The sequence below is a fragment of the Schistocerca gregaria genome, chromosome X, assembly GCF_023897955.1.
Source record: "Schistocerca gregaria isolate iqSchGreg1 chromosome X, iqSchGreg1.2, whole genome shotgun sequence".
Taxonomy (NCBI): Eukaryota; Metazoa; Arthropoda; class Insecta; order Orthoptera; family Acrididae; genus Schistocerca; species Schistocerca gregaria.
Window position 1 is genome coordinate 276,612,303 of NC_064931.1, and position 13,378 is coordinate 276,625,680.

Here is a 13,378-nt window from a genome sequence, read left to right on the forward strand (position 1 = left end):
ATACAGGTGAATGGCGGCCCAGAAGACCGCCTGCGACGACACGGGAGGATACTCACTTTGTTTCGTACCAGCTCATAGATAGCGCTTACACAAATAAAACTAATCTACTAAAACTAACAACACGAAATTACACTAATCTACCACCACACTACACTACAGTCACACGTACCAAATACCTAACTACAGTCACAAGGGTCAACCTTAACAGCAGAGCCTTCCGTAAAACAAATACTTCACAGTTCTGCAGTTCAGAGTCACGCACTCCACAACACTGACAGCTACTACGTGTTATTGAACGTGCATATAACAAAAACCTGACAAACGTTTATCCTATATCCCGGCAGCAGGCGTGTGAGAGATTCTGGTGTTTCGGATCATTCAAAGGATTTTACCAGTACGAACATATATGACGATTTTAATGTCATTTGAAAGTGACTAAAGTATTTATAAAAATTAACTTTCGATCGTGTAAGAAAGGAAAGAAAATCCTACTAGCGTGTCTGAATCAGAAATTAATAAACAACATATTGGAAAGTTATATATCGTTACGATAGTACAAGCAGAAATACTTAACAAAACAACTCATGTCAAAATTACTGGGACATTAGTGAATTAAGATAACGTATCCAAAGTAACTGTAGCAAGTACCGGGATATCTCGATGAGTAGTCCCTATATATTTAGTAACAGATAAAATGTGCAAACAATGGAACAACTTGTAACTAAAGAAACAATCTGTTCTCACAAGCCAGAATCAAACACTAGGGAATAAATTGTTTCTATAGTCTAAAAACAATACACTACCATAAATTTCATTGATAGACCTTGACAACACGGCGGAGGGGCTGCAACAATTTGCATAGGAGAATACGATATTATCATGACTGTGCACGAGTACTGAAATGAGTTTACAAAGATGGACAGCAGCATCAATACGGCAGCCTCATGCGAACCTGGAAAGTGACATTTTTTTCTGCGCGAAACCCAAATGCAATCTTGGTCATATAGTTAATTCAGTGAGAATTATCGAGTCAGGAAGTGCACATGGTTGATCTGAAGAGCAAACGGGCAATCGTCATTAGTGACTAAGAAACTAGTTCAAAGTGTCGCAGCAGCAGTTACAGAGGTTTTCAGTTTATCTTAACGACACTTGCACTTCTGCGACAATCACGAAATGCAAAACTGTTGAGGTACCTACGTCAAAGGCACAAGAAACAAATTTGTATTTGTTATCTGCGTATATTTTATTACATTTGCTTATAATATCAGAGGAAGGGTGGAGTATGTCCCATCCAATCGCGTCATGCTGCGTATATAATTCTGATGACTAATCCCCCCCCCCCTTTTGACTGAGGACTGCTACATATTTTATAAACATTTTTTCCCGAATTACCATCGTGTAACAATGAAAGGAATAAAAAAAAATAAAAAATGGGGAGTCGGTCAGAACGCAAGAAAGTTATGAGACCAATAGATTTCTTCGTGAGCATAAACATTCTTTTTAAGATTAGTAGGAATTCTCGTAGTCTATTATCGTGTGCGCAGGCAGCAGTAATAGGCTGACTCATATTCGAAACTCAGTTCCCCAATTTTTTGAGCAATTCAAAAATGGTTCAAATGGCTCTGAGCACTATGGTACTTAACATCTGAGGTCATCAGTCCCCTAGAACTTACAACTACTTAAACCTAACTAACCTAAGGACACCAAGTACATCCATGCCCGAGGCAGGATTCAAACCTGCGACCGTAGCGGTCGCGCGGTTCCAGACTGAAGCGCCTAGAACCGCTCGGCCACACAGACCGGCTTGAGCAATTCATTTCGCTATACACAACGCCATTTTAATGTCCCCCCAATGGACTTCGAACACTATACCAGTGACACTATCGCTGTGACTAGAGAAATCAGCGACGAATCTTTCAGTTCTAGTTTCACTACCTCCTTAGTTAACCGTGTCATAAGGACACAGACAGAAAAAATATTCATGAAAGGGCTAAACGAGTGTCTTGTAACCGATTTTCGCTGCAGATATGTTACACTTTCTAATAATTCTTTCAATGAATCTCGGTCTGGACTCCATTTTCCTGGTTACTAGATATATGTAGTTATTTTATCGTGTGTCATCCTGGACGATAATATCTAAACATCAATTATTTTAACAGATTTAAACTGCTTACCGAGGAGAGTACAGTTAAATATATATACGATTTCTTCTCATATTTGTGCGTGTACCATCACATTTTCCTCCATTTAGTCAACTTATTTTTTTTCTAACCCTTGAAAAACCGCAGAAATTCCTCTCTTTCCCAATGAATATTTCAGTGATGGAGACCAATAAAATACGGTACATCAGTCCGTAAACGTCAAAGGTAAGAGTTTCATCTAAAATAGTTATCGGCAATCAGGCGTGTCGAGACGGCAGTCCGATTAACACGCAGGAATACAAGACGACAGGTTTCTGCTGAGTAATTGATTGGTCAGTGTATAGCATAATTTGATTACGACGGGCACTGACCGTGGAACATTGCGATACGAATTTTGCGTACCCTTCGTTTACATCTTGAGGAGCATATTAATGTATATGTGAATTTTTACATTATTTTAACATGCGAGCACTAAACCGAAGTAGTCACGAGTAACTCACCTGAGCAAATAAACGTCGTGCGTGAAAGAATGGCGGTACATTTTAGCTACTTCTTGCGCATTATGCACATACGATCTTTGCTTATTATCTTATATTATCTCTTCGCCAAAGGTACGTGAAATAAAGAACGTAAAAGGTAAAAATTGATACAATTACATTCTCATTTGCCTTTGATACATAAACAGCTCCATCTCTTTTCCCTGGAACACAATATGCCAAAGGGCTGTACTTATTGCAAGGCACACACTTTGCTTAGTCGTTCGGTAAGACTGCTAAATGTATCTTAACCATCCAAAGGCGTCCGTAAGGGGGGGGGGGGGAGTGCGGGGACCGGGGGGGGGGGGGGGATGTCGGTGGGGACAGCTGCCCCTAGCGAGAATTCATGTAGTTTACGAATATAAAAAAAAGGATATTTATGGCATACAATACAGCGAAAATCAATAAAATGACCTGCGATATAGCGAAGTAAAATTATATAAGACATATGTAAAATTAGTTAATTTTATAACTATAGCAATGAAATACTTTGTAGGAGATTGGGAATTAAATTATAAAACCCGTAATTAACTTAAAAACACAATGTTTTCTTTAAGAGATCTCATTCTTTGGCGCTGTACGAAAAAAAAACCTATTGTAATGTATGTCTGTCATAAAGTAGAGGTTCTCGAAAGTGAGAGAACATATTTTGACAGACAAAACTTGCTTATAGTCAGAAAATCTTTCAACACCTGCTGAAACAACTAGAGTGTGCACTTTGATATTTATCTTTAGTTTCAAAAGCGAATTTATAAAATCGACAAGCGAATATCGATATTTCGCAAATGTGTATTAGGTTTGTACAATATCGGTAAAAAATATTTATATTTTTGTTTCAACACCCATTCCTGGTATAAGTTAACAATGAGTGAGTCGAGGATAACAATAAGCAGATGAACCCCCAATCAGTTTCCGGTGTGTACGAATTTATTCTTCAACATCAACGTCACTCGTTTCCTAGAGGCACACTCATTGTTCGTTCTTGCCAGTATTAAAAGACTGCATTATTGTCTCATACGAACGTTAAACACAAACATGTAGAAAAAAGAATTGAAATGTATGGCACTATCATTGAATAATTAAATAAGATACCTATATGATGAAGATGAAAAATTAAATTTCCACTTCTACAATCAGAATATTCGGGATTTTCGTGCTTGTGAACAATGCATGTCTCATAAGGAAAGAAAGATTACATGTAAAGAAACTCCAGTATTACAAATAAGCTATAATAAATCGACATGAAGCTGTCGATAGATTGACAAAACTCGTTAGCATGTACGAGGTCTGCAGCTACTATTAAATCTGCATCTAAATACACAGACCAAAGCCACCATAAGGGGAATGGCGGAGGATACCTTGTATCACAACTAGTCATTCTCTTTCCTGCTCCACTCGCAAATGGAGCAAGGGGGAAACGACTATGTCTTATCTTTGTGGTTCTTACGCAAAATGTATCCTGACGGCAGTAGAATCTTTCTGCAATCAGCCACAAACGCCGTTTCTATAAATTTTCTGAATAGCGTTTCGGGAAAAGAACGTCGGATTCCCTCCAGGGACTATCCCATCTGAGTTCACGAAGCATCTCAGTGATACCTGCACGTTAATCGAACCTACCTCGTAACAAATCCAGTAGCGTACCTCTGAAGTTCATCGATGTCTTCCTTTAATTCGACGTAGTGTGAATCCTGGACACTCGAGGTGTACTCAAGAATGACTGCAACTAGTATTCTATAAGTCGTCTGCTTTATACACTCCTGGAAATGGAAAAAAGAACACATTGACACCTGTGTGTCAGACCCACCATACTTGCTCCGGACACTGCGAGGGGGCTGTACAAGCAATGATCACACGCACGGCACAGCGGACACACCAGGAACCGCGGTGTTGGCCGTCGAATGGCGCTAGCTGCCCAGCATTTGTGCACCGCCGCCGTCAGTGTCAGCCAGTTTGCCGTGGCATACGGAGCTCCATCGCAGTCTTTAACACTGGTAGCATGCCGCGACAGCGTGGACGTGAACCGTATGTGCAGTTGACGGACTTTGAGCGAGGGCGTATAGTAGGCATGCGGGAGGCCGGGTGGACGTACCGCCGAATTGCTCAACACGTGGGGCGTGAGGTCTCCACAGTACATCGATGTTGTCGCCAGTGGTCGGCGGAAGGTGCACGTGCCCGTCGACCTGGGACCGGACCACAGCGACGCACGGATGCACGCCAAGACCGTAGGATCCTACGCAGTGCCGTAGGGGACCGCACCGCCATTTCCCAGCAAATTAGGGACACTGTTGCTCCTGGGGTATCGGCGAGGACCATTCGCAACCGTCTCCATGAACCTGGGCTACGGTCCCGCACACCGTTAGGCCGTCTTCCGCTCACGCCCCAACATCGTGCAACCCGCCTCCAGTAGTGTCGCGACAGGCGTGAATGGAGGGACGAATGGAGACGTGTCGTCTTCAGCGATGAGAGTCGCTTCTGCCGTGGTGCCAATGATGATCGTAAGCGTGTTTAGCGCCGTGCAGGTGAGCGCCACAATCAGGACTGCATACGACCGAGGCACACAGGGCCAACAGCCGGCATCATGGTGTGGGGAGCGATCTCCTACACTGGCCGTACACCTCTGATGATCGTCGAGGGGACACTGAGTAATGCACGGTACATCCAAACCGTCATCGAACCCATCGTTCTACCATTCCTAGACCGGCAAGGGAACTTACTGTTCCAACAGGACAATGCACGTCCGCATGTATCCCGTGCCACCCAACGTGCTCTAGAAGGTGTAAGTCAACTACCCTGGCCAGCAAGATCTCCGGATCTGTCCCCCATTGAGCATGTTTGGGACTGGATGAAGCGTCGTCTCACGCAGTCTGCACGTCCAGCACGAACGCTGGTCCAACTGAGGCGCCAGGTGGAAATGGCATGGCAAGCCGTTCCACAGGACTACATCCAGCATCTCTACGATCGTCTCCATGGGAGAATAGCAGCCTGCATTGGTGCGAAAGGTGGATATACACTGTACTAGTGCCGACATTGTGCATGCTCTGTTGCCTATGTCTATGTGCCTGTGGTTCTGTCAGTGTGATCATGTGATGTATCTGACCCCAGGAATGTGTCAATAAAGTTTCCCCTTCCTGGGACAATGAATTCACGGTGTTCTTATTTCAATTTCCAGGAGTGTAGATGCGCCAGGGTTTCGTAAAATTGACCCAATAAACTCCAACCGACCACACGCCTTTCCTACTACCGATGTTACCTGCTAATTCCATTTCATATTGCTTAGCAAACGCTAGGTATTTAATCAACGTGACTGTATCAAGTAGCACACCACTAGTACTGTATTGGAACATTACAGGAGCGTTTTTCTTACTCATCTGCATTATCTTACATTTTCTTACATGTGCAGCAAACAGCCATTCATCAAACCAAATAGAAATGCTCCAGCAAACAGCCATTCATGAAACCAAATAGAAATGCTCCCTAAGTAACATTGTATCCTCCTGCAGTTACTTCACGATGACACTTTCCCGTAAACTACAGCGTCGTCAGCAAACAGTCACAGACTGCAGCCCACCCTATCCGTCAGACAGTTTATGTATACGAGGAACAAGAGCAGTCCTCCTATCACACTTCCATAGAGCACTTCCAACGATACCATTTTGTCTATGATGAACAGTCACCATCCTGGACGACGTACTGGGTTCTACTGCTTACGAAATCTTCCAGCCGCTCACATATCTGAGAACCTATTCCTTAAGCTTGAACCTTCAATAACAGTTAGTCTACTATGGTGACACTGTGTCAAACGCTTTCTCGAAATCTAAGCATATGGATTAGCTCTTTAACCATGATTCGCTAGATATCGTATGAGAAAAGAGTAAGCTGAGTTTCGTATTTTCCAAATTCATGGTGATTTGTAGACATAAGCTTTTCTGTCTTGACGATCTCACAATATGCTCAAGAGCCCTGCAGTAAGCCGATGTTACGGATTTGGTACTGAGCGAGGTGGCGTAGTGGTTAGCACACTGGACTCGCATTTGGGAGGACGGCGGTTCAATCCCGCGTCCGGCCATCCTGATTTAGGTTTTCCGTGATTTCCCTAAATCACTCCAGGCAAATGCCTGGACGGTTCATGTGAAAGAGCACGGCCGACTTCCTTCCCTGTTCTTTCCTAATCCGATGAGACCGATGACCTCGCTGTTTGGTCTCTTCCCCAAACAACCCAATCAACCAACGGATTTTATCTGCTACTTTAGAGGACGTTCGTTTTTCTTATGCAGGATTCACCTTCGCCTCGTTCCAGTCACTTGCGCAGGGCGAGAGATTCGCGACTAAGCTAAGTTCAGGCACCAATGCCGAAGAGCACTCTCTGAAAACCCGAACTGGGATTCCATACGGACCTGGCGACTTGTTGCTTCTGAACACCTGCGAAGCCTATTTCTATATCCTCCATATGATAGTCAGTGCTACGATCGAACGATGACTTTCCTTTTGCTGTCTTATTTTATCGCACCAGTCAGGTCGACGAGTAACAGGATTGTCGTGTTCTACCAGCCTTCTATGACGGTGTGGCCTGCATGCCGCAGTCACGACGCTGAAGACAATGTGGACTGAAATCTGTTAACATCTCTTCAGCAGAGTGAGAGGGAGAAAGTCTTCTAGGATATTTAGTAAAGGTGATGTTGGAACGGAAAGAAGCTGTAGGAAGTAAATAAGGGCGCCAACACTTTCAAATACAATTCAAGAATATTTTACTTTTCAATAGTTCAACCTTGCTCTGAGAGACTTTTTAGACATCAATTATTACACTATCACTCCATCAACCTCAGTTCCCGTGTACTACATTTTGCTATCAGAGGCGAATGGCTTTGCTGGCAATTCGTTCCGATGATACCACCAAATACTTGAATAAAGATAAGAGACGAGTGTGAGACAGCGCTCGTTCATTCCTAGACACAGAAAACTGGCAATTACTCCTCACTGCGACTCGTGCAATTAAACACTAGACACCAGGAGACAAGCTATGGCAGCACTTGTTCCTCAGTATATCGTCATACAGAAATGCTACTACTGTTTCCTACGGCTACAGATAAACTACAAAGTTGATTCTCTACTAACAGGTAGAAAACTCAATGTAAGAACTGTGTTACGTATCTATTGGAAAGCAGTGCCTCCCTAGAATGTGTATAGTTTTGTCATTGGTTATTGCAGCATCATCAAACTGTTACTTTACAATGACGGTTCCCGACAATTTGGCTGATTCCTGGTGACGACTACGGCTCCAACTGTATGACTCTCTCTCTCTCTCTCTCTCTCTCTCTCTCTCTCTCTCTCTCTCTCTCTCTCTCTCTCTCTAACACACTGACTGCTCATCTGCTACTCCTCAGATTGCCTCCAATTGCCGTTTATGTACTGCTTTTTCAGGGTCATGGAGGAGTTTCTCCTGCTCCCAGCGAAGATCCTTTTAATAATTAAAATATTTCCTAAAGCTTCTTGAACAGTCTACAAACGCCCCACTTGGAGTAGAACTTTCTTCTTTTGCCCTCCGTCAGCTGGCCGTCGCTATTTCCACTGCTTAAAACATGTTTTCGTCCCGTCAGTGACCGCGGCTGCAGCGGCGGTATCACTCGCCTAGTGTGTGATAGCCGTTGCACTCGCTTGCTCTGCTTCCTGCTAGCCATATGAAGCGTCTCTCTCCAGCAACCTGCCCAAGACATACTTGTAAGGACGTAATATCTATGGCCAAGTACACGCAAACACAACGATACAGGTGAGCCCCTGTTAATCAGACACCATTATTGGATATCCAGTTGGAACACACTTGCCGAATATCTGGCACCACGCAGGGAAGCCGTACCGTACACTAGATGCAGACAAGCTCCCCCACACACACAGTGAGATGATCTATGGCCGATCTCCCACTACTATATAACGATCTTGATTGTTCCAGGAATGCAGCGGCTGCAGCAAACTCGGATACATCGCCATCGCTTGCCACGGTAATGATGCATGATACCCATACTAACAAACCCAACCTTGCATGAACTATCGCAGCTAGTAAGCCACTACTGCTCTTACTACCCATCCCACTGTCTCAGAGGATTTTTTCCCACGGCACGAGCCTTGGCACTTTTTCCCCTCTGCTCTTCAAATTGCTACACTCATTCGCGTTTCGTCCACTATCTATTACCTGATGGACCGTGTTAATGCGTAGTCTTACCCAGACGCACGGATAACATCACAGCCCAGCATCCTGTGATCCACCTATTAGATAACTAACATGTTGACGGAGGTGCCAGTAGAACTTTTGGTTTGGTCACCACGTTGGTGCGGGCGTGGAGGTACCCCATCTCTATTTTAAGCACCCTGCCTGTGCCTCATTACTTCATACAGTTCCCATTCTTTTCATAGCATCCATGACGATTATTATATCCATAATACTTGATTTCTCATATTAATAAACATTGACAGTAATGACAGTATAGAAACCTACGATCCAACAGTGCTTTCACAAAGGGGCAGAATTCTCTCAATTTACTACGTATACCGGTCTCTTTACAGACGCACGAATTTCTACTAACTTTTGCAGGTCGACATTTCTACTTTGTCTTTTGAACCGAGAATTGAACAACCTGTTTCCTCAACATTTTCTGAATTTTGTTGATAAACCAGGGTGGATCATTTTTATCCTTAATTCATATACCCTGCGCATAAATATCTCATTACGGATATCCATGGTGAGAGTTCCATCTAGAAAACGTTCCCTTCCTAGTAAACGAAAAAGTCACCATCACAGTTCCCGCGTCACTAGGTGCGCATGTCTTCAAAAATATCAAATGGCTGTTGGTGTAGCAAAACAGTTGCACGACAAAACACACTCGTCAAAAGTTTACCTCTTCAAAAATCGAAAGCTAGTAAACAACAATCAGGTGCTAAGTTAAACAAACTTATTGTGTTGTATTTCTTTTCGTTTGCTGAAGCGATGTTCATCTATACTACAGGGTGGTGATACTTAAACTTTCGGTATTTGAGCCAATGTAGATGGAAAACTATCATATGGGTAAGCAACTTCATACAACGATGTTCAGACTGTGCTCTTCAGGATCTGCGTTGTTTGCAGTGTTAATCTCATGACTTGCCGTTAGGAGCCGGAACTGGTATGGCGACGTAGGGATGAAACACAAACATCAGTGTGCATTACAGTTGTAGTCAGTCATCGTGGGTTTGGACTACGAGAGCAGAGCATTACTCACAAAACTGCTTTATCAAAACAGCAAAAGTGCTGCTGCTCTTCGCGCGTATTGACACATTGAAGGAATACGGAGGGGTTCTCTTTCCGCACAGGGGTTGAAAAGCACGATTCCGAAGTTAGAAGTAAATGGCAATTTGGGAACTGCTCCTGGGAGAGGTCGACGCCCAATTGCACCAAAAATTGTTGGAGTAGTTACTGTTGCCTTGGCTGAGAACGCTGGACACACTGTGCGATCTTCAAGCAGTATACCAACTGTATGACAACAGCTGAACATGTAATGGTCCTCTGTTCGATAAGTGCCGCGAACAATTGTGAAATGGCATCTCGGTCCAGGTTGTTGTGGATGCAAATGGTCATCACACTAAGCAACGTTTGTAACCTGGAACGTAAGCATTCTACGCAATTAACAAATGTTAACCTCTCATGTGGAAATTGATATGTGCTTCTTTCAAAGGTTTATTCGTTATTTCTCTTCAGCATACATTTACAAGTGTTTCCACAAAATTCTATCGCTTTATCACCACTCATTTTTCTGGGGGCAGGGAGGTGGCTCCTCCTACTCTGTGTGTAACCGCTGATCTGTACAAGTGGGAAGTAGTCGTCACTGGAGTTACTGCCAACCAATGCGATCTAACAGTGGGATATACTTATCGAGTACCTGTTGTACAAAAGTTTTCATTTAATTAATTTTATAGTTACAACTGCAAAGAAGCACCACACAGAGCATGGACGTTTCTACTTGAGTGCATGAATGTGATTTACGTAGAATTTTGTAGATAGTCAGGTGTAAAAGAATTAGTGAATTAAGTGAGGAAAATGAGTTGGGTTGTTTGGGGAAGGAGACCAGACAGCGAGGTCATTAGTCTCATTGGATTAGGCAAGGAAGGGGAAGTAAGTCGGCCGTGCGTGCCCTTTCCAAGGAACCATCTTGGCATTTGCCTGGAGTGATTTAGGGAAATCACGGAAAACCTAAATCAGGATGGCCGTACGCGGGATTGAACCGTCGTCCTCCCGAATGCGAGTCCAGTGCTGAGAAAATGAGCAGTGTTCGTAAGTTTTTTGTACATCATAACCGAATAAAAACCCAAAATGAAAGTGAGGGATTCAAAAAATATACTACCTGCGATGAAATATTATACGAAAAGGGCGAGTCAAACCAAATCCCTATAAAAGTCCCAGTACCTGTACTCATGCCACAGCATCTACTGGCTTGATGTGCTTTGATGAAAATGGTAGTGGTATCCCTGGTCATTATTTGTGATGTTGGAAATTGACATTTACTGAAGTATAAGATTTTACTGAATCTACGGCAACCTGACAAAAGTTATAATTTCGAGAATGACGTGGATGGCATACACACAACAATTCGATTGGACTGGCTGTCGTTATAATCAGGGTTAGTTTATTCTAAAGCAGTTAAAAATGCACTTTCTACGTAGCGTATGCTTTTCCGGCCACGTATAACACATGGCAATCAACATGGCGCATTCATAAGGCATCAGCAATTTCAAGCAAAAATGAATACGAATTCGAATGACATAAAGATGATGTAGTTTCCACATAATCGATTTTCAAATCTATGCTGAAGCTTGTGGTCGTGGCGCACCCCATGAGGGAAATGTTATCCAAGCTAAATTTTCAATGGCAGGAAAACAGGTAACTGATAGAACAGAGCCAACAAAACATAACGTAAATGGCGGGAAAACATAAAAATTGGAAATGTAAAAGCAAGTTTTACTATAATTATACTGTTTGGTCATTGTTACAAACATAAACAACCTAATACTAGACACTGTAGAAATCAATAGGATAAAATGACGAGCAGGTGACAATGTCCTATAGATTTATACATCGTATGAACGAGGAAAAAGTTTTGCCGCTATTGACATAAAAACCTGCGGGCGTCCGTGTAACCGCCTAACAATTCGGTGCGCTAGGAAGAATTAACTGCACCACACGCGACTATCAGGAAAATGAGTGGTAAGGCATTTGCCTGTTACAATAGCAGAACCCACAGCAAAACGTCTGGCAAAAGCTAAAGCACCTTTTTCTTCGCTGGGGCCAGCATTACCACGACAGAAGTGCTAAATTTGCCGTTCACTTAACAATAGACTGTTACACTCCATGACAAAAAAAAAGGACGCACCGCGAAGGAATTACCCGAGTGGGAAGAATGGTTCAAATGGCTCTGAATACTATGGGACTTAAATGTTGAGGTCATCAGTCCCCTAGAACTTAAACCTAACTAACCTAATGACATCACACACATCCATGCCCGAGGCAGGATTCGAACTTGCGACCGTATCGGTCGCGCGGCTCCAGGCTGTTGCTCTAGAATCGGCAACTCCGGCCGGCAGTGGGAAGAAAATCAGTAGATGTGATGTACATGCACAGACAAACAATTGATTACAATTTCATGAAAAATATGGTGATTTACTCAAGAGAAAGAGCTTCACAAATCACACGTTGGTCCACTTCTGGTCTTTATGCAAGCAATTGTTCGGCTTGGCATTAATTCACAGAGTTGTTGGATGTCCTCATGAGAGATATAGTGCCAAATTCTGTGAAAATTGCTCGTTACCTCGCCAAAATACCGATCTGGTCTGAGGGTCCTGCCCATAATGCTCAGAACGTTCTCAGTTGGAGAGAGATCCGGCGTCTTTGCTGGCCAAGGTAGGGTTTGGCAAGTACGGAGACAACCAGTAGATACTCTGGCAGTGTGCGGGTGGGCATTATTTTGTTGAAACGTATGTGCTGCAGATGACAACCCTACCTTGCAAGGTCGCCGGATGTCTCCCAACTGAGAACGCCTGGAGCATTATGGACACGGCTCTCCAACTGGCCCGCGATTTTGACGATCTAACGCGCCAGTTGGACATAATTAGGCACAATATCTTTCAGGCAAGCAATGCCAAATCGAATAACTGCTTGCGTAAGGGCCAATAGTGTACCAACGCGTCACTGACTTGCTCAGCATGTGAAGCTCTTTCTCTTGAATATATAATCCACTTTTTCTGAAATTTTAATCATTTGTTTGTCAGTACACGTACTTCACATCTACAGATTTTCGTCCTATCCGGATAATTCCTTCGTGGCGAGTCGGTTTCTTGTTTTCGTTTTCGTTGTTTGTTTTAGAGCGTATTTTTGTCCTTAGTACGAAGAACAGTTTGCCGCAGATGTCTGCGCTACTCTACTACAATTCGTCCTCACGCCACTCTCCCACACCAAACTCTCTCAATTACCAAACTAACTGCTTAATGCCTTAATTAAGGTGCGTGCCATCAACGTATTTATTCTTTTGACCATGTTGTGCTATAAACTATCTTTGCAGTTCTGTTCAGCCTCTCTTCATCAGTCATCTGATTTACCCATATAATCTTCAGCACTCTTTTACAGTTCAAAGCTTCTATTCTCATCTTATCCGCAATGTTTACCGTGCCTGTTTCACTATCAGT

At 43.3% G+C, this 13,378-nt stretch overlaps 1 protein-coding gene across 2 annotated transcripts in view; it reads right to left on the reverse strand.

Moving 5' to 3' along the window:
* LOC126298582 (E3 ubiquitin-protein ligase Rnf220-like) overlaps positions 1-13,378 on the reverse strand; it is a 622,331-nt gene that overhangs the window by 506,816 nt on the left and 102,137 nt on the right. The gene's annotated exons all lie outside the window — the stretch shown is intronic.